The 21597-nt window shown below is 44.6% G+C and overlaps 1 protein-coding gene across 2 annotated transcripts in view; it reads left to right on the top strand.

The window, feature by feature from the left end:
• SEMA5B (semaphorin 5B) overlaps nt 1-21597 on the top strand; it is a 267532-nt gene that overhangs the window by 35138 nt on the left and 210797 nt on the right. The window contains exon 1 of one of the 2 annotated variants that reach the window (XM_040069357.2): nt 797-870. The exons of the other annotated variant lie outside the window; for it this stretch is intronic. The gene's annotated coding sequence lies outside the window, so the exon portion shown is untranslated. Of the gene's footprint in view, nt 1-796; nt 871-21597 lie in introns of those variants that run through there. 2 annotated transcript variants of the gene reach the window in all.

The following is a 21597-nucleotide window of genomic DNA, read 5'->3' on the forward strand; positions in this document are numbered from 1 at the left end:
ACAGACCAAGCCCATAAAGAGAAACAAGCATATTTTTAAGAGCCTGCTAATCTGTGGAGCATGTGTTACTTTGAGTGAAATCCCCTAGCACACTGTGAATGGAACATTTCCAAAAAAGAAAAAAGAAAAAAAAAAAAAAAAGGAAATAAAGGAAAAAGAGTAAATATCCATTTGTCGAAGCTAAGAAACTGAAATGGCTGAAAAAGGAAAGGTCAGCTGCATTCCAGGCTGAAAACTGATGATCTTTATGGTTATGAATGTGCATTTTCCATGTGTGGGAATTGTGAAGATGCCTCGATATTAATTTTATAGGGGAGAAATTAACAAAAAATCCACCCAAACAATGCCCAAACCCCCTCACTTTACCTCAAAATAAATTTCATGAGTTTTCGAAGCACGGAACCCAACTTCCTTACAAATAATTGGAAAAATGCTTTACCTGCTGTTTCATAATCAACACAGCTTTTTTTTTTTTTTTTTTTTTTTAAATATATTCTAAATGTAAAAAAGTAGTCTGATAGTGTTGTTACTACATTGCATGTTTTTGTAACTTAATTTCATATAATTTCCATAACTCTATTGTGTATTTCTTTTTCTTTTTAAAGCAGAATAACCTCTGAGTTAGCCTGATTTTTTGTAAAACTTCAGAACATAGAATTTCTTGTGCTAATTCTGGAATTTAATCCAATATATTATATTTTTTTTTTATTTCCTAGTTGTACAAAGGAATAATTCATCTGATGTTGGGGAAGTTATACCTGGTTGATAACCAAGTAAATGACAGCAAAAGCTAGCAGTGAGCTTCCTTCTCCTATGGACAGGTTCCCCAGAGGCTGTGCTTGAAAAACTTCCTGGGACTACAAGCAGAGGGTGAGAGCTGAATATGTTCAGGGTGTTAAAACGTACGTACCGTGAGCATAAGGAGTTTGGTCAAGGCTTTAAGATAAGGTGTAATCATCTGTGCTCAAAGAAGTTTAAATTCTTCCCCTGTAGGCAGGAAGCTGTAATGCATAACATGTACATGAACACTGTCGATATCCAGCTACTACAATTAGTACAACCGTAGCTGAAGTTGCATTGATCCTGAATGAAGAATTCCTGTTTATGGCTGGCAGAGGCAGCTTGCCTGCAGGATCCACTGGGGTTGGCACATTAAGCACTCTTCAGCCTAAATGCATGAACTCCAGCCTCTTTTGCTCTGCTTAGGTCTGCTTATATTTCAGATAAACCACCAGCAGCTTGATGTTTATAGTGGAATGCAATCTGAAAATCAATGTTCCCTTGTCTGCTTTCGCTATTGCGCTCCGTTGCTCTTTGTGGTGTTATGTTATTAAAATTACATCAGGTGTGTAGCTGTATTGTTTGATTTGGTAGTTGAAACACAGATAACACTTGGATTATTGGGTCAGACGTATTTATTATCTGTTCAGAGAGGCTGGATATCTGATGTGAATTTCTGGAAGTGTCTGAGTCAATTTTGCACGATGAGGACAGCTTCCCCCTCATTGGCTGCTGTGTGCAGACAGTCCTCTGGCTGCCGCTTACCTTTCCTTTATTGTCTGCTCCGCTGGAGCGTAATGAGCGTGTGTATTGGAAATTGCTCCTCGTCTGTGTGGTGAGAGGCAAAAACCTGTAGATGGAATCCAGCATCCACTGACTCCCTGGCAGAGGAAGAAGGGAATGGATTTTTCTTGAATCTTTGTACATGCCGTGGGGGGCTGGCACTTGGCTTTGAGCTCAGACACTTTTGTCTGCTCTTACTGAGGGTCAAGGGAGTGGCATGTGTTGATACAGAATAGCTCCAGTGAGAACAGGACAGTTATGAGCACTGAGCAACTGGGTGTGTTAAAATGACGTCCCGTGACACCTGTCTTACTGTGACCTTTCTGCTATGTCCGTGCTGCACTCAGTGTCTGTGGATGCAGCCTCTCTCCTTGCTGGGTGTGTGCCTGGGAGCAGGTGGGGCAGCACCTCCCTCTGTCAGGCAGGAGTTCCGGCTGTGGGCAGCAGCAGATGGTTTGCCACGGAACACAGCTCACCTCTGGCAGAGCAGCATTGCTCGGAAATGCCCAGGTGAGCCCGGGAAGTGCCTGTTTGGCAATCCAGAGCCAGGTGATGACACCGGGGTGATGCCCTTTTAGGTTAATTAGTCTTTCTTGGAAGCAGGTTGCATCAGCTTGGCATTGTGGTTCCATTGCTCCCAGGTGCCAAACAGAAAGTGATTATGTTTCTCTCAAGGCTCAGCGTAGCTTGTTGAGAGCTGTCTTGGGTGTCTGCCCAGCAGCACACTCCAGACACCTACTCTTGGGGATGGAGGCAAGTTTAAACATACTCATCTTTGCACGGTGAAGAGAAGGGAATCATCCAAACCAGCTTCACAGTGTGTGGCTGGACTCGTGCAAGGGAGTCACAGCTAGGATGAACAATTTGGCCTCACTTTGGAAGCTGAGTAATGGAGAAGTACTTATGTGCCTGGTGGCCCAGTTTATAGAAGCCAAGGCATGAAAAATCCCCAGCCCCATCCCTCTCTTCAGTCCTCAGTCCACAGGCAGAACCCTGCAGGTTCAGAGAGACTTCAAATGATTGAATCCCTTACAAACTGACATTCAACTACCTTTCCCTCCCCAAGAGGCAGCTTCCTGCTCAGCCTTTTCTTGCAGGAAGGTGCAGGGTTGTCCTGCACCTCTGTCTCTTCACTCAGGTAGGTGCCTGCAAGCAGGAGAGGGGAGGTACAGTGCCTTCCAAGTGAGGAGATGTACTCAGCCAGCAGCTGCTGAACTTTCCTATCTGGAGCTGATACTTGCAGACATAAAACATTGAACTCAGGTTCACCTGAAGTCTTTAAAATACTTTACCAAGCTATATGCATATTACTCGCTAAAACAGGTTGCACCTGGCCAGCCCTTGCAGCTGTACATCAAAGGCATGTACACACAGATGAGGGAGGGAGAAAGGGAGCTGGGGAGAGATTTCTCATTAGATTGTTATCTAGGAGATGATGCTTGGCTCAGCAAGCCTGTTGCTTCCAAGGTTATAGTTGAGAGTTTATTTTTTTGTTGCCACTGTAAAATGGCTTCTGGCTCCCGAGTCTGACTTCTCAGGTCTCCCTAGGATCAGGTATGGTCTTTGTCACACACTTATTTGGCTCTTCTCTGGCAAAGTCCAGTTTGCAGGGCAGCTCTTTTTGTCCCAATCACCTCATCAGGAGGGACCTACCTTCTTATGGGTCGTGTTTGTAGAGAGCTGTCAATATCAGCTGGGCTTAATCCATGCTTCACTGTCCACCTGGGACTTAGAGGTCTCTCACATACTTCCTTCAATATTTTGTTTCCTTCTTAGTCAGTTCCACCCTTGAGCCTGCATACAAATTTTTAATGATTCTTTTCTTCTCTGCTAGTTAGTTCAGTTCTCCTCAAAACCAGTCTGGTAAAAACAATAAGCTCTTGGTATCTTTTGGTGTTAGCACTTGCCTCTGGGCAGCTGCAGCACTCACTGCCCCTGGAAGCTGTGTTGGAGGAGAAGCTCAGGCTGCCATATCCCTGTCTGAAGGCACCAGTGGTACTAAAAAAAGGAGGTTCACACATGTAGGGGAGAGCCCAGATGTTGCTCTCCCTCAGGAGAGGGAATAACTGGTGCTATCAGCCCAGGGTCTGTGTGCCATATACCACAGTGGATATTTCTGTGAGCAGTAGTGCCTGAATTAATTTTGATCTACCTTGGTTCTGGATTAAGCTTTTGCAGAGTCCCAATTTTCTTTCTCTGAATCCAAATTTCCAAAGCAAAGGGAACACCTGGAGTGGGAGATACTGCAGATGTCAGAGATTCTGGCTATAAAGTTATAGGATAACTTATTTTTCTCAGTATGTGGTTCAGCAGCAGCTACGCATCCAGGTATTTAATTTTAAACTATTAACACCTAACATGGATTTGCAGCTCTAGTTTCAGTGCAAATATTTTATAAAATATTGAAATTTAGCACAGCTCTATATTCCTTGTTACAGGATAGTTAAACCTATAACGGCAGTTTCTTTCTTTATCAAATCCTGTAGAATCCTATTAGCTGTTCAGCTAGAAAATCCAATTGGCCTTTTTCCCGTAAGATCAGCTGAGAAGATGTGATATAAATTCAAAATATTAGCACAGACTTTAGCCTAGGGCAAACACTGTTCTCTGCAAGGATATAGGGTCTTCACCATACTTACACTAATATTTGTGACATACCCTTTACCCTCAGTTTGAGACTTTGCTTTCCCAATCAACAAACCTGTCAGCTTGAAACTTATTTGATGAAGCAGTTGAAGCATCCTGCTGTGAAAGTAAGCACGGCATTCAAGGGTCATTTGAAGTCCAGCTGACCAAGTCCTTTCTTTAAGACCACTTGAAGAGGGAGGGAAGATTGGAAAAAACCTCTGAAGAGAAATGTTACACCAAAGGAACAATTTGAATGAGAATGTTACGTAGCTGCCTGAAGGGTGGAAAGAGATGACCACACAAGATTAATTGCATCTGCAAAGTGTTTCCACATTTAAAAAAAGAAGAAAAATGTTAAATCCTACACTTTTCTTGCCTGCCAAGTCCATTAGTAAGCTTCTTAAACTAGCAGGTAGCTCTGTGAGGCCATAATCATGTTACAGGTGTGCTCAGGGTGGCCCAAATGACACTTACATTTCCCATGGGAGAGGGAAAAACCTGTGCTGTAACCGCCACACTGAACAGGGGGTCAGGAATGGTTCTGGCACAGCTGGAACTAGAAACCATGGCTGGGGCTGGGTCCAAACCAGCAGAGCACTCAGGGAGCTCTGTGGCTGCAGCCCCCATGGCCCTCAGGTCCAGAAGGATTTGCTTACACATAGGATTTGCTTGGAAAGCACCTCTGTGGAGACTGAGCATGTAAGCTCAGCCTAATAAGATCTGGGGAGCTGGTGCAGATCAGGCAAAGCTTTTCAGCTCTGTCTCAGAGCTGGCCATGCAGGATCCATGCTGAGTGACAGTAGTGAGGTGTCTATGATTTTCATTACCTTGTTGTTGTTGTTTCTGTTACCTGGGATATTCCAACTTCTTTGGGTAGCTGCATGTAGAGTGTATATATGATCTGTTTTTTACATATAGCTGAAACATAAGAATTTAACACACACCTTATAATTGTCATTCATTATACCAATAAAAACAGCAACTGAGCTGCTACCCTTGTCTGAGATTGGCAAAACAAGGAGTTAAAATTGTTGCCCAGCAAAATAGGATCTTTATCTCAGAAATCGGAAAGTTTTAAAGGCAATTCACTTGATATCACAAGAAAAGCTAAGCATTCAAGGCCTTTCACCAAGTAACTTGAAACACATTGATGGCTTTATTGTTAAATATCTTATCTTTCCATTACATGAAGGTATAGACGAAATATGTAAAAACAAGCTTGCACTGCCAAGCTTCTTGCTTAGTGAGTTTAACAGCATAAACAAGCATCTCTCTGCTTCATGCTGCAGGTGAGGCTTGGGTTGAACACACCCAGTGGGAAGCAATTGAGGGTCTGAGATGGTTCTTGTGTGAAATTGTTATTTCTTTGGCAGGATGTGAGTCAGCAACAGGTTTTGTCTAAAAGACATGACTGCAGGGGGTGAGTTGGGCCATTTTCAGTTACCAGCAGGACAGAAAGCCCCACCTCTCAGCAATGTGTAGTCACAGCCTCGGGCATGTTGTGCCCTTGCCAGATCTTGTATAGGAAATTATATTTGAACAGGTCTGGTCCTAAACAAAGACTCTTTCAAGGTGTCGGCAGATGATGACATGGATGAGAGAGTTGTTCCTGATGAACTGGTCAGGCATAGTGTCACTAGTCCCGCATAAAAGATATTAAATAAAGTTTCTGACATTCGAAATCATTCATTATCACTTAGCATTTTTCAGAAGTGAAGGAGGTCCTTATTCCATTTTGTAAGGTTATTTCTTGGCAGATATAATAGAATAAGAATTCATGTAGGATTTTCTTCTCTGTACCATTTAAGAGCAAATGTGCATTAAGCAGTGGCCACAGTGATCTCTAGCTCCAATCCTCCTCCAATTCATTCTCTTTTTCTTACATGAAGCCTGAATTAATTCAGTGTAGAATTGTAGCCATAATGTATAAGACACCAATATATCCTCCCAAGGAAAGTACTGTAGAAATTCAAGATCAGTATTTTAAAACACCCTCCAGGTCTGGATTCCTGCGTTAAACTCTATCTGAAAATAAGCAGAAGTGCCAGACTCTGCCTGTTTTGCCCTGCCGCTGGCCCCCTGCCTTCAGAGCAAATTAGGAACAAATGTGGAACTCATGGGCTTGCTTAAGCTCTCCAGCGAGTTTAAAAGCAAACATGATGATAAAAAATCAACAACCTTTTCATCGAGTTTTAACTCTCTCTGACTCGTTAGTAATGTATTATATAAAATAGAAATGTAATAGATATTCATTTCTTCATGATGTCTCTTTATAGTAGTAGAGGAGTAATGGGGTAATTGAGGGAAACCATTCATATATTGGTGGAGGAGATGAGTGAACTTTCTCCTCACTGATATCTCCTCCTGTGAGAGAAAACACATTCCTTCTCTGATGATGTTGTGACTTTTGTCATGCTCTGCTTCTGAGAGTGTTAATTGGCACCTCTCAGATGAGCCTGTCAAAATCACATGTAGCACCTGGATGCATAGTGTAACAAAAAACTCCCAGCATTTGAGAGGAATCCCGGTTTAATATCATATTCCATAAATAAAGACTCCTTGTTGATATGAGTGATGCGATGTGCCTTTAGTCATAAAAATGAAAAGTGGGCATTTTCTTTCTAATGTTGAAGCTTTCAGATCCCAGATGAAGACAGAACTTGGACCCACGAATAAGTGCCACTGAACTTGATGACCCCTAGACATATGCTGAATTTTAAGTAAATGCTTCTTAAATGCTTAAAAGTGAGGGTGGCTTTTTTTTTTTTCTTTTTTTTTTCTTTTTTTTTTTTAAGGCTTTATTGGTGCTCTAATTTCTGTGGATTTGGAAATGTCTCTAAAAATGGGGATAGACTATATAGTTTCCACAGTACTGCTTTGGCCACCATCCTGCAGCCACATCCAAAGAGTGCAAACTATTTCATAGGGACAGTGATTTCTTGTATGCTGTGCAAATCTATAATCCCCCTTCTTTACTGGTAGCAAGCTAAACTTACATCCAAGAATAGATGATCATGGGAAGATGACCAAGTTAATGGAAAAAATCATTGACATTGGAAGAAGGGATCTCTATTAGCATGTTGCATTTCCCCAGTGAATTGCATTGTCTGTTCTCATGTCCTGTGTTGCACATTAGCAGCTTTGAAGGTTGCAGGTATGCTTGAGCCTCTTGTTTAGTGGGCGTGACTGAAATAATTGAACACAGAGAATCTCAACTAAGGCCTGCTAGGGTCAGTGAAAAGGTCCTTACTGGCTGGTTTTGATGATACTCTTGTTTTCTGCTCAGACCAAACACTGAAGTAGGAACAGAGTTTATGAGAAAGCGTCCAGCACTTCATGCTGAATACAGGTGTGAGATTGGAGTCCTTTCCATGGGAGGTGGAGGTCTTTGGATTTTGCAAAGAGAAGTCTTCTATGTTCTTACCTGTGTACACAACATGGGAAGGCTGCAGAAGCATGTGGCTGAGCATAAAAATGAAGGATGAAGTGCTTTCCTTGCACTGATGAGAGCGAACACACAGACAGAGAAATGCACACAGACAGAATGAGCCCTTTCATGTGGGGAGTGATGATTTACTGGTGTGCTGACTGCATACCAACTGCAGCTGTGACAGGGGCAAGGCTCTGCCCTGTGGGAAACTGGGGGCAGACACCCAAACACCTCAAGTCCTGTTTTCTTCCTTACACCAGTATTGTTCCACAGACTGCGTGAATTTACTGCTGACCTATAGCAGTATGAGTGTTACAAGTTAAGCCCCTTCTCATCTTCTCTTCCCTCTATTTCCAAACTGATGTAAAAGGCAGTTAGTTGATACTGGCAGTTTGCACAGGGAGTGCTGGGCTGTCACTATAATGTGCTTTGCTCAGGTGTGAATAACTTTGGTGGCTAAGATATGGGTCTTTTTCCTTTAGAACTGATGACCACTTATGTTGCTGTAAACACCACTGGGTCCCATTCTGCTGGTTATTACAGCAACTCTGAGGAAGAAGCAGTCCCTTTACCAGATCAAGGGCCTGAATCTGATTTCACGTCCTCTGTGACAGATTAAGTGGGTTGAAGTCAATGGAGCCATGGAGGGTGAGAGGAGAATGGAGCATTCCAGAGTGATAGACCTACCTACTTAAGGAGTTTTTATGGCTCCCAGAGCTGTGATGTTTGAACGCCTCACAAACTTAAAGACCACTCCTGTGAGAGATGGAAGCACTGTCATCTCTGCCTAACAGCTGGGGAGCTGAGATACAGTAAGATGAAATACCTTGGCCAAGGTCACTGTGGAAATCTGTGACAGAGCAAGGTCTGCCAAATCAAACCTTGCCAGGTTTCAAGCCGGCATGTGGACGACTGGGCCAGCTTTCCTCGTCGCATGGGGTGAATGGGCTGTTCTTGCCTTCTGTCCCACTCTTGCCCCTTCTTCTCTTTCTTGAGTTGCAATGGAGGGAGCTGCCTGCCAGCCACTGAAAAGGATCAGGCAAAGCCCAGCCTCTGAGATGCTCTCCCCAGCACAGGTTGGCTGAGGTCCCGTGAGGTGCAGGCAGAGGATGGATTCCTGTGTCCCAGGAGTGTGGGGATCTGGGGTCAGCACACCAGCAGCCTGTTCATTACCAGGGTCTGAACTGTAGCACCTTCCCCTCTCACATTTCTATTATTTAGAGTGACTAATCATAATAACAAATTGATTAAGGTTAACTGGATAAAGTCATCTAAGTCATATTTACTGCTAAACTAACTGCCCAGGGAGGTGAATTAATGATCTTTACAGAAACCTTTTATGGTTATTTGGCCACAAGGTGCGATCTGGTTTGATCTTTTATGCAACATAAATCAGTTTAATGGTTAAATCTGTGCAGCTAGCTGTTGAATTTAAATGAGAGCTTTTTAAATGAAGTATGATGCTTTTTCACACACAGAGGGACATTGAGCAGGTGTATATTGCAATTAAATGGGAAAACTTACAATTAGATAATGTTTAGTTTGTGACACTGGCTGACAGAAGCCTGGAGATTCATGGTGAAGGTCCATGATCAATCATTAATCCCTGCCACTGCGGAAGAAGTAAAATTGCAAATGGTTTCAGCTGAGGTCAGAGCAGTGTGGGAGGGTGATGCGGGTTGTGTAGCGGATGTCTGATATCAGCCATTCATTTCAATGGCCTTGGGTTCAAATACTCTGCTGAGTTACAGATGGAAATTATTTGGTCTTGTTAGACAGCTCTCAGCCTTCTAGTATTTATGCTGTTTTGGTTAATACCCGGGAAGGTCTGGCAGAAACCAGGGATCTGTTACAAGAGGCAGCTACAAACATGTCCTGGGAGAAGGCTTCAGATGGTTGCAGATATTCCAGGGGAGAGGGAAAAGCTAAAAAAGCATTGGTAGCTCTCCCAGCCTTCCTGCACTTTAACACTGCTCCTAAATTTCCTGATACAGACACATCCTGTCCTTCCTCATTTAGACAGCAGCGATATCTCTCCCAAGGGCTTGCTGTTTAAATAGTGAATGCACTTTGGGAGGCAGAGTCTGACAGACCTGTGCCAGTGCACCACAAGTCAACAGCCCAGATCTGAAAATGAAAACAGAGCTTCTGGTCTACACAACACTGCCTGATGGGTTTCCAATGAGTCCTGTCTTCGCCCAAGGGTGGAAAAAGGGATCAACTATTAGACAGGACAGCTTATCCATGAGCTACTTCCCAGAAGATTTGCTGGACTGTTAGATCTGTTAGCAATCTGTTAGATACACCTGTTTGCTCAGGTGTTTCCTAAAGAAAGGGAGGAGTGTTTGGGATGTCTATTGAGCACTGGGAAAAAACTTTGTATTTGGGAAGGCATGGAGGTGAGTGAATGCTTCCTGTTTGATTGACTTCTGTTCCGAGTGCTCCTATGTTAATGTTTTACTGGAGATATTAAGGAATAGGCAAACAGCTGAGATGGGTGGATATAGGTGAAAGGATTCATAAACGCTCAGATAAACAGGCAGAATAAGACATTTCTTTCCCATCCAAGTCAAAGTGGTAAATGGGGCATGGTTCTCCTAGTCATGTTTCCTTGTTGAGCAGATGGCAGTTCCTTGGTTTTTCCTGTAGAGCTCAGTCTCATTAAGTGATTTGGCCAGATCTTCCTGCATGCTTGCACACCCTGGTGTGACCAGGATGGGCAGCGCAGCGATGTGCCCACAGTATTGCAGTGGGACTTGTGTGTTCCCCATCCAAGTCCCATCATGGAAAACAGATATAGTAATGCAGAGTTCTGGGTAAATACTGCTTTTAAGTATGAGGATGAAAATGGCTATGTAAGAGTTAAGTCTTCGTCTCATAGCTGTGCCTTAAGTTTACTGCTTGAGGTCATGCAATCTCCATAAAAGATCCACCTGTGTGCAGGGTCAGAGCACATCATCATGGGCACTTCTTGGGTTACAGTTTTTCAGAGCAGCCACCCTGTTTGTTTTGTTTCTCTCCAGTGGTTCACCTGTGCTGAAGTTCTTTCCCAGTAAAGTCAGGAATAATGTTTTAACACTTACAGTAATCAATTACATCTTCAAAATGTGTTGCAAACATAATGGAAGAGTTGTTGTCAACCATGAAATCATTTTTGCCTTTTTGATTTTCAACTTACTTTTTTAAAAACCCTACCTGACTACTGTAATAAATGCTGCTCATAGAACAAGGAAAGGAAAATTCCAGGGATTTCTTTTTGTCTTCTTTTTCTGGTCAAAGTGGTGATTGATAAAGTTTTAATTCATTTTTTTCTTTATTAACTAGCTCAAATCACAAAACAATAAGAAAAAGAAATTAGCTACATTCCCTCCAGCCTCCTTTTGCTGTGAGTTTGCAGTATTGGAAATTGGGGCTGTTTGGATTCTAATGCTTTTACCTTTAGTTCATTACCTTTTTGTGCAGAACAAAATAGAAAGAGCATCACAAAAGTATATGATTTTTTGAGCCTTAAAAACAGAATGGGGCTTTTCAGGATAGTGCCTGAAACTGCTTCAGACATTATCTTTTTGTATTGCGTTAAAGCTGGTGCATTAAATCTCCCACCACTTTGGTGAGGTAAGTAAATATTATGATCCTATTTAACATATGCCTCAAGCCACATAACAAACCCAATAGAGACTTGGCGTGCTTGGAAGCAAATCATTAAAACTGCAGCTCATTAAATGAAGACTGAATTCAGTCCAAAGAGACAAAGTTAGGACTGGAATTAGTCTTGGTCATTGACCCATCTTCTGTCCACCAAACCATGATGTAGTGACACAGTGACCTATGAAAAACTGTACTGATGACTCTGATGGCATTTCAGATGTTCACTGTCATGATTGTTTCCCTGTTTTTATATCAATGCTCATTGTTCCTGCTGTGCTTGGGCTTGTATAAAGGGTGCTAACCAGCCTTAGATCTGGCTGGCTTACACTCAGGGGGGTTCTTGCCTGGAGCCTTGGTATTGAATGAAGCTGGGATCTCAAAACAAGGTTTGAGAACCTGATTGGCTTCAAGTTCAGTCTATATCATGGAGAGTATAGGATTTCCACCAAAGTGCATAAGGAGGCTTGAATGCATGTAGAATCTTTTTAAGGCATGAAGCAGGGCTGTTGTGGCAGGCTTGGAAAGTATTTTTGTTTGGAAACAATTTATTTTCTGTAGAAAGGCAGTCCGAGGCTGGGTGGAGAATGCCGAATGCCAATTGCTTTGTTTCTTTACCACTTCACAGAGAAATTGGCTTATTTATTTTTATTATCAGGACTTTCAGGATCTGAAAATGAACATTATGATTTCCTTGCATCAAGCCTGCACTGGTCTATCAGTCACCTTTATCTGTATTTCAGGATGGAAATCAAATCAAAAATCATAGAAACTTTTTTTCATTTCCAGACTATTAAAGCTAACTTGTTCATGTCATTTTAATGTGAGGTTTGCATCTGAGAAATATCCAGATATGGCAGCTTAATTCTGTCAGCAGAGAGAGTGAATAGTGGTCATCTGAAATATCTGGCCCTGACAAAAATTACTTAGGGATGCATAGGTCAGTCTCTGTTCTGATTATATGACTTGATTTTCTTAATTTGATGTTTCAAGACTGATTTTAAAAATATGGTTGGCCCATTCTGCTGAAGAAAAGATGTAGTCACAAATCATGATGGCCTCACAACTGAGGAAGATCAAAGGCATCTTCATCTTTCTGTCCCACTGCTCAAGGAGGAAACCAAGGGGAAAAGGATCATATGGGTACTCTCTCTCAAAACACTCAGTGTCAGTAGTTACTTGCCTCAGTTGTGCTTTCAGGTTTGCCCTGGCAGAGTTGTCCAGTTAGAAATAAAAAATAGTGTTGGAGGCTGACTGTGGAACTGAAAGAGTGGGCCAGTTACTAAGCATTCAGCATTGCTCCAAATTAAAACTGCTATGAAACACAAAGCAGATGTTTTGAGGGGATGCAGACACTGGTGAAAAGCAAAGCAACTGAAGGTAAATCAGCTCTGCTTGCTTAAACGTCCACATCTCCATAACTCTGCCAGATATGCTACAGAGAGGGAATGGGGAAGTGATCCAAACACTTCAGGAGCTGGAATCAGCTTGCAGCTAAGGGAAAGGAGGTCTCTGGCTGTAGCACATCTTCATTAATTGTCAAAAAAATTACCTACTTGACGCTGCTGCTCCAAATGCTCTGTTCTCAGTCCCACCTGGCTGTGCTCTAACCCTCATTTTCTGCTTGTGCTGCAGGACGGGAACAAAGCAGCACAGCCACTTTTTTTCCCTGCTTTGCCCTTGAAAGGTGAAGACACTCCATTAGAGGTAGAGAGTAAAGGCCTGTGGTAAGGGCACTAGCACAGGACTTGGAGGATTCTTGGAGGTTTAATTCTTGCCTTTGCCACAGACTGCTTGTGTAACCCCAAGCAAGGTGGTTAATCCCCCATGTCCTTTCAGTACTGCAGTTGTAGGGATAATCCTCCCCCAGCCTTTTCCTTTCTTATTTTGTGTATGAGCCTCTTGGGCAATTGTGGTCTCCGTTTCTTTTGCCTAATGCAATAATGGGACAGTAGGGCTCCATGGGCTGCAGGGAAAATAGAACAAAAACCCAGGCCACCCTGAGCTGATTCTGGCCTTGAACAGATGGAATCAGAGGGTGGGCAGATGGTGCTTGCCAGACTTGGGAGAACTGTGCCTCATGGGTGCCTGCAGGAATGCCTCTGGGGAGAACTCTCACAGTTGTGCTGGATGTCTCTGTGTTGAGTGTGCTGGACTCCGTGACGCTGCAGTGCTACGTCAGCCACAAGGGATAATGAGGTGCTCTGCTGATAAGAGAAACTGTGTGTGTGCTGGGCAAATTCCTTTGGGTCCAGATTCCAGAGCAGGTTCTGAGCAATAAAATTCTACTTGCAGTTTTTGTTTCATTTCCCAGGGCTGGGACTTGCTTTACTTACCTGGGGTTCACAGCACATCTGTTAAGGTTCAGAGGAACCTAGAGGCTAAAATGGGATTTGTAACTCTGTAAGACAGACACCATTTCAGTTCAGCCTCATACTGGAAACAACACCGAGAACAGAGTTCTCATGGTGACAAGTCACTTCCAAGCTGGAACCTGAAACAGTTTGCCACAAATCCCTCTGGCTGCATTTTAAATGGCCTCGTGGCAGTAGGTCACTCTTACATGTTGGACCTGTTACAACAGGTACATTGTGGGGCTGTCAGTAACTCACTGCTGAAGCCTCCTGAAACAGAAGAGAGCTCTGCAGGGAGATGGTCCCCAAGATGAAGCAGCGCACAGAGGGTAGGAGGAAACACACAACAGAGAGAGATGGCTACAGGCCAGGTTGATAATACAATTTTTAAGAAATTGTGAGTGTCTAGAGAAGATTTCTGCTTTCCCTGATGTGTTAATGATTCTTATAGCTCCAAAGCATTTGAGTGGAGAGGCAGCATGAGAACCTCTATTCAGTTCTGTGGGAATAAATGGAAACCTTGGAGTGCTGTGGGGCAGCCCCAGCCCTCTTTAGCAGAGAAATCTGAACAACAAACCAGAAGTGGCCCAAGCACATGTTGAGAGCCTGCAGACCCAGCCCTGCTGAAAAGCTCTTGAGCACGTTTTGAATAACCTCAGAAGGGTTTGTGTGTTTGATTCAGATCTGGCATGACTTCTGTCACAGCCTCGATTGGCAACGTCCCTGCAGCGACTGGGGACCGAGCAGGGTGATTTACAAGGGAAGTTGCTATGTTAAATAAAAGTTACATAAGGAGCAATTTACCCCCCAGCTGTGCACAATAATGCTGCTGTAATGCCGTCAAGATACTGTGCTGACTTCAGAAACCGCCCATGTGAAGTTTGGGTTTTCTCCCCAGGCTTCACGGAGGGGCCTGGAGCCGCAGCTGTGCTCCTCTGCTGCCCGTCCTCCCCTCGCAGGCAGCCGCAGCACGGGAGGCACGGGCACGCAGGCCTCGCAGCGTGGAGCCCTGCGCCTCCCAGCACAAGCCATCCCCCGCACTGCTGCGGTTCGGTTGGGGGAATCACCCCCATCTCTCCACTGCTGCTGGCTGGGTGTAAGTCAGCTCCAGCCCAGAGGCTGCAACGGGAGCCTTGGCATGGCACAGAGCTAAGTGCCTCCTCGGGACTTATTAACAAACCCGCCTTTGATGCTCTCTGAAATGCAGTTCTGTGGTTCCTGGTCTGCATCCAGAGAGCCCAGGGTGCGAGAAGACGCGGTAAGAGCGCGCACACCTGACCTGCAGGCGCGATCAGCAGCGTGCCAGAGGAAAGGCCTGGCGGGCCTGAAGGGCAGCTCTGCCGCCAGGCTCGCTGCACCCTCACACCTGCCTGCGAGTCCCGCAAAAGGCCGGGAGCGCGAGTGGCTGAGCCTGGAGCAGTTTACAGCAGGCCCTTGTGCTGTTCCCTTCCTTGGGCCCCTTGGACTGTTTGTGTGCTCGTGACCCCAGACCCTCTCCAGTGGGACTGCAAGCTATAACGTTTCAAGTGAGAGAAGGATGACGGGGGGATAAAGAGAAGCAAGGGAAAGGCACCTAATACGATTTCAGAGAGCCCTCTGGCAGTCTGTCCGTGGGAGGCTGCCATGTATAATAAGGAAACGATTTGTCTGGGAATGATTCAGCATGTAAATTTCTCTCTCCCTGACCTCTTTCTAAGTCCCCAGCATGGGACTGCGGGAGGTTTCCAGCATAGGAGAGCCGATAAGGCGCAATAGTTTTCGTATGCTTGGAAGAGAGGTCAAAGTGTCCATGCTGAGGCAGCATTCCCACTGCTGTGTGAGGCTTCATGGACCCCACATTTCACCTTTACTCCGTGGAAGGGGGTGGATTTTGTCTTGCTTAGAGGCACATTAACGATCAGGGAACTTCCCTTCCCAGCCGGCCCTTGGGGTTGTCCTTCCCACAGCCTCTCCCTCTGCCCTGGGGACCGTGGTGATCAAAACCCCACCAGCAGCTGCAGAGCTCCTTCCCTGCTGATTTTCACAGGACTGCCTCCACACTGAGCTGGCCCGCTGGTATTTCCTTGAGATTTCTTTCCATTTTGTGGGGGACCACAAGGAGGGCTGAAGGCTGGAGCAGCTGCCCTGTGGGATCCTGGTACTGAGGTCTGGTTTTTAGTAGGGGAAATTCCTGTGAATTTTCCGGAATTTACTCTAGATGTGAGGGTTGAGACATTTTTGCTTCCTAGGTGCTCTGGGAGTTCCTCCTGTCCAGCACTATAAGCCTGACTTGCACAAATGATTACAAAACTGCTGTTTCTTGGCATTTAGATTTTATAGTTTGTCAGGCTCATCAAGAGTGGGAGGGGAAGAGGAGAGACAACAAGAAAGTAAACTCAGCCACCCTGAGTTTTCAAATGCTGACTTTTAATTTAGTAGCCACCTGTGTGTGCTTCTCTGTCCCCTAATATGCACCCTGACATTTGCAACCTTCTTTCATTGAAATCTTTATATTATCTCTTCGGGTGGGATCTTCTTTTGCTGCTTGTTTTCTGCAGTAAGCTATACTAATTAAAAAATGGTCTGGAGTGTGAGCAGATCAAAATGGGCAGCCTGAGGGGGCTGCAGGTCCCTGCCTGCTGCCACTGTCATGTGGGAAAGGAGCAGCTGTGCTTCTGAGTGGTTCCCTTCCAGAGCAGTGCAGCTGTCTCCAGACCTAGCGTTGCTCCTTTCCTTTTCATTAGCTGAATGTAGAGATGGCCAAGATTCCTGACCCTACAAGTTCTGGGCAGTCTAAATTCTCTGTGTGGCTGAAGGCCATGAAATACATACAGCATGCCTTGAGGAGCTGGAGGGGGAGCTGAGCCTAATTTAGAGATGGGAGAAGAGACAAAAACTGCAAAGGTGTGACCATTCCACTGCAGGACGAGGCTGGACTGGGCATGCAAAGGGGTTTCAGGGTGAGAAATGAGTGGCGATCAGCTCACTTGACCTGCAGCAGTGACTTATGCCTGCTGCACTGCTGGCAGTGTAACTGGCTCAGCCTGAGGGCTGGGTTTGAAATAGTTCCACATTCAGCACAGGCTTAGTGAATTCACAGGGTACAAGGCCAAGGTGAATGAGGCGCCCAGAGCTAGCCCACAGTGAAACTGATGCTCAGCAGTGAAGGAGATGACAGAAGTTCAAACCAGGGTTTATGAATTCACCTTCTGAATGCATGGCTCTTCTTCAGAGATACCAGCATGGACTGCAAGTGAAATAACTTTTCTCTGTTATTAGGTGATATCTATTAGCAGACACCCCAGTTTCTGTTCTGTTCCTGGTGGGGACATTTTGGCCAGAAGCCGTTTCCAATCTGGCAAACACAGTAAAAGTATTACAGGAAGGGAGAGAAGTCCAGATCCATGGAGGAAATATTTTTTTTCTCTTTTTCTTGCTGGTTTGAAAATAGCCCCTAAGCAGGGTATGTCAGCCAGGAACTGAATTGTTTCAAGTTCCCTCTTCATATGTATCAGCTAGTAACAAGTCCACTCCTTGCTTCTGTCTTTTTTTTCTGATTTTGGTGAGAATCTGCCCGGATTTGGATTCCTGTTTGAGTTGTGCATGTGCTGGGTCTGACACGGGTAAAAATTGGCTGCCTTGTGGAGTGTGTGCATGCAATAAATGGTTCTTTGTGAATGTCTTCTCCCACTCCTAATATCCAGGGATTGGCTCTGAAATGGGTAGCGTTTTGCAAAAGCTTTTGCCTCTCCTTATCTACAGCTTGCCATCACAAAACTAAATAGACTTGTTACCAGTATGAATGCCCTGTCCCAGCTCTGTGTTTTGTACTTTCTCCCCATAGCTGCCAGTACAAATGTATTGCAGTCTGTCACAGCCAGCAGCAGAGGAAAACCAGGAGTGTGGAGGAAATTTGGTGGCTGTCAGTCAGTCATCATCTTCTTTGCTCTGCTGTTCACTTTTGCTGTGTAGAACAATCACATAACCTTTCTGTGTCTCAGTTCCTTCCCGTATAATGAGGACAAATATTAATTTGTCTCCTAGTGACAGAGGTTGCATTCATACTCACAAAGTGCTTTGGTAATCACAGATATTCTGTCAGTGCCATGTATTGTTATACAGCCATCTGAATGAGCAGTGCTCCCTGACATCTGGCCACACGGAGCTGTGTCTGTGTGGTACTGCATGACCAGCTTCCTGCTGTGCTCAGGTGCTGAGTGTGTGACAACCAAGAAAAGGTGGGTCTGGGTGTGGCACTTGGCTCTGTGCTGCTGATTTTTAGCCTGGTGCATTGGTAGCCATGGAGCTGCTGTGACAAGGGCAGTGTTTAGCTCCATGGGGAGAAAAGGGGATGTACAGATCCCTCTTTCTCTTCCCATCACCCAGCTCCAACTTTTTGTCATCACCTGCTCTATGAGCCCCTGTAAATTCTCTGGTGTTCAACCATGGCTGGTGATGGGATGGTCAGCAAACCCATCCTCTCAGGCTCTGTGATCATGCACCTTGGCAGGGTGGGGGCTTGCTCAGTGGCAATCAACAATGTGCACTTCATTAGCACTTTCACCATGACATTTCCAAGCAATCTGTAAGTGTCACACCAGTGCTTTCTTCATTACCTTTTCCCACTCCACTGTTGAATTAATTCTTTTAGACCTCTTCCCAGAGGAGCCACTGCTCACTCACTGATATATAAGGATTTCTTATAGCCTGGCTTTTTCTGGTTTTCGTTTCCTATCTTGCCCTGCCTTCCCTAGACATTTAACACTTTGCATTTCTTTTATAGTCCCTGTCTGATATTTTCTCTCTGCATTTTGTCATCCTGGTCTTCTTTTTTAGCTTTCCCAGTCTCACTCTTTTATATAGGAAAATGGAGTCGAGTATTCTTAAATCATCCTGTAAAGTTCTGCAGAGCACAAGGTCTCAGAAGGAGTGTCCTAGGTGCTGGCTAAAAATTACTCCCAGAAGCCTTTCATTCTCCTCTTTAAATACAGGTTTTGATCCTTTCTGTAGAATATGGTTGCAGTGCTGCCGAAGCTCTTGGTTGCATTTATGTTTAGAAGCCCAGGATTCTTCCACATGGACATCTGTGCAACCACAAGGGAAATACTTTATTTTAATTCTCCTAAGAGCCTTACAGAAGGTAATCTTCACAAGAACCTCAGGAACTGGGGTCTTCCACAGGTAGGAAATCTGGCACACAGATTCTTAACCAGGATCACAGGAAGAAATCAAAAGCAGAACTGGGATTGGTATTTTTGCACTGCTGCCTCCAGACATGTTGTTGGAATGTCTTCAACAAGTTTTCTGCTGCCTTAGTGCATGCACAGCACCTACCCTCGACCATATGCAGTGGAAACTGCCACCAGGCATGGACAGCTGACAAATTTGAGTGGTAGGACTGAGGTGCAGCTTTGGGAGAAGCATGGATTTATGATGACACATGGTACATATCATGATATATAACACATAGGATACATTTTGTGAAATATCCCTTAGCTGACTAAAAAAATAATTACTTGCATCCAAGATCCCTGCTTGAAAGGATTTCTGTCTACAAATGGCCAAACAGCATAAAAGTTAATTGCTCTAATGTAGCAAGCCATTTGCCCCATCCCATTGTTGATCTGAAGAATAGTGGCTTTGCACAGAATGGGAAATCTGTATGGGTCTTTTTTAGCACTGACTTGTCAGGCTGTGTGTAAACTTGTCTCAATGGGTTTTCCTGAGCTTTGCATCTCTGTCAATGCTGCCACAGTGCAGCAGAAGACCAGGATTGGCTCTGCCCTTGGCTGCAGGCAGCAAGTTACATTCCCTTCCCAACGAGGCTCTTCTCCCTTCTGTGCTGCACAGGGTATGTTGGGGGTATTTTGAGTGCTGCACAGGGTATGTTGGGGGTATTTCGAGTGCTGCAGTGATCTGCCTGAACAGGCATTCCTTCTTGTTCCACACCAGACCTGGCACTTGGGCTATTCTGCTTTAGGTCTTTAGCTCTTTGGCTATATCTGATCATTACTGTGGTGTGTTGCTCTGACCTATCTGTGCACCAGGGGTCCCAAGCTGCTGGTTTGTACACAAGAAGCTGGCGTGCTGCTGCTTGCTCAATAGTCTTTTGAATCTTGCTGCAGAGCGAGCAAACCTGAGTATAGGTTATCTGATCACATGGCATGTGGATTATTGCTTTTTAGTCATAAATAAAATGAAGCAGAACAACAGAGAAGTGATGTAGAACATGAACACACAGCCTTTGCAGCTCAGGCCAGTACCTGCAGAACATAAAGGGTTAGTTATTCTTGCAGTAGCATGATTAGGTGCTATGAGCTAATGATCCAAAAAGCTCAGTTTTAGCTTACGTGAGAATCGTATGCAGCTTTTTCATGCCTGTTAACTTTGCAGACAGCAGAGTTCCTACAGGAGCCGGAGATCCAGGCAACTACTTGAGAACTTACTGCAAATGCACGTAGTGTCTGACTAGACCTGTGGTCCGTGGTGGGGAGTTAGACAAGGTGAGACTGTAAAAGGCTGTAATTGTACACAGGAGATGGCTGTGATTGCTTTGAATGTGGAGCCATTGTCAGGAACGCAGAGGGAAAAGCACTGCCTATTTGAGCACTCTTATCTCAAACTTCTGGCTAGAGTGAAGTCAGGAAATGATTGGGGGGGGTGCTGTAGTTGTCTGTGCATTTTCACCCCTGGGGTTTCAAGAAACTTGGGATTTCGTGCTGCCTTTGGCATGGCTTTGCTACCCTTTGCCAAGTTTCATTAATCAGCAGCCAGGGGTTATATGAAGGGTATAGTGTCTACCTAATGGGAATTCAAGGACCACAAGGAGAGATTTCAGTATCATTTGTTTAAAGGCACTTCAAGGTTTTTAAATTATTTTTGGCTTCTGGAATATAACTGCCATCCTTTAACTATTATCAATGGCATTAGAGCTTCACGTAGTAACAGCATGCTGGGATCCATGAGAGTGTCAGACTGGCTTGCTGTTACATGAAAAATGTCACATCTTGCAGCATCTCAGCTCCTCAATTTTGTCTGGTTTTTAGCAGTTTGGAATTTGATGCAGTCATATTATCAGAGGGAAAAATGTCTCAAATTAGAGCCTGCTTTAAACAGATGCTTTGCAGTCTCAGATAACTGCAATTTGTAGACGTAACTCAGAGAAATTTAAATGTTGAAGGTAGCTCCACTCACCAAATTGCTGGGATCCACCTAAAGTGCTGAATTTTTACTCCAGCTTCCCATTACCCTGTGGAAGATCTTTTCTTTCTGAGGCATTCCCCTCGGTTTGGTGTTATCCCTGAGACTCTGGTGTCTTCTGTGCTGAACAGCAGCGCTATCCCCTTGCCTTTGAGTCTCTTAGGCATTGCTGTTGCCAGTTGTGTGACTGTGTTGCACTTCATACATCTCTCTATGTGCACAGAAAGCCTTAATTACGGCACGTTAAATGGAACAATATGTAGGGCATGAGCTAAACTCTGGGATATTTTTAGTCTTTGCTGGCCTTGTCATGGCCCTTGCTGTATTTCCCTGGGAAACAGTTGCTGAGTAGCATCATTTAGCTTGTCCCACATAACTCCAGGCTCTTGCCTGCCAGGCCCGAGACTTGTGGAACGGCTGTTTTCCCAGTGGGAATGTGCCCATTTTAGCAGATAAGATCTCATGCCTTACTAATGTTTTGATGAGTGTTTGGGGTGGAAAGGCAATCTCAGAATTAAGTGTTATATTTGGGGGGAGCAAACCCCCAAGGTCACAAGTCTAAACCATGGCTAGGTTATGTGTAGCCAACATCTGTATCCCCAAGCTCCTTTTGCAGAGCGGTTGGATCACTGGATCACTGCTGTTGATGGTTCCTGATGCACAGGTATTCCCCTGGAAAGGGACAAGAAGCATTCCTGTGACTGGCAAATTAAAATGCTGTAGTTGGGTGGGGGACAGGGAGTCGAATCAATGCCTCCATGGAGAAGCAGTTGCCTCAGTGCCTCAGTGGCTGATTGG

This window comes from Hirundo rustica, chromosome 7, assembly GCF_015227805.2.
Source record: "Hirundo rustica isolate bHirRus1 chromosome 7, bHirRus1.pri.v3, whole genome shotgun sequence".
NCBI classification, from domain to species: domain Eukaryota; kingdom Metazoa; phylum Chordata; class Aves; order Passeriformes; family Hirundinidae; genus Hirundo; species Hirundo rustica.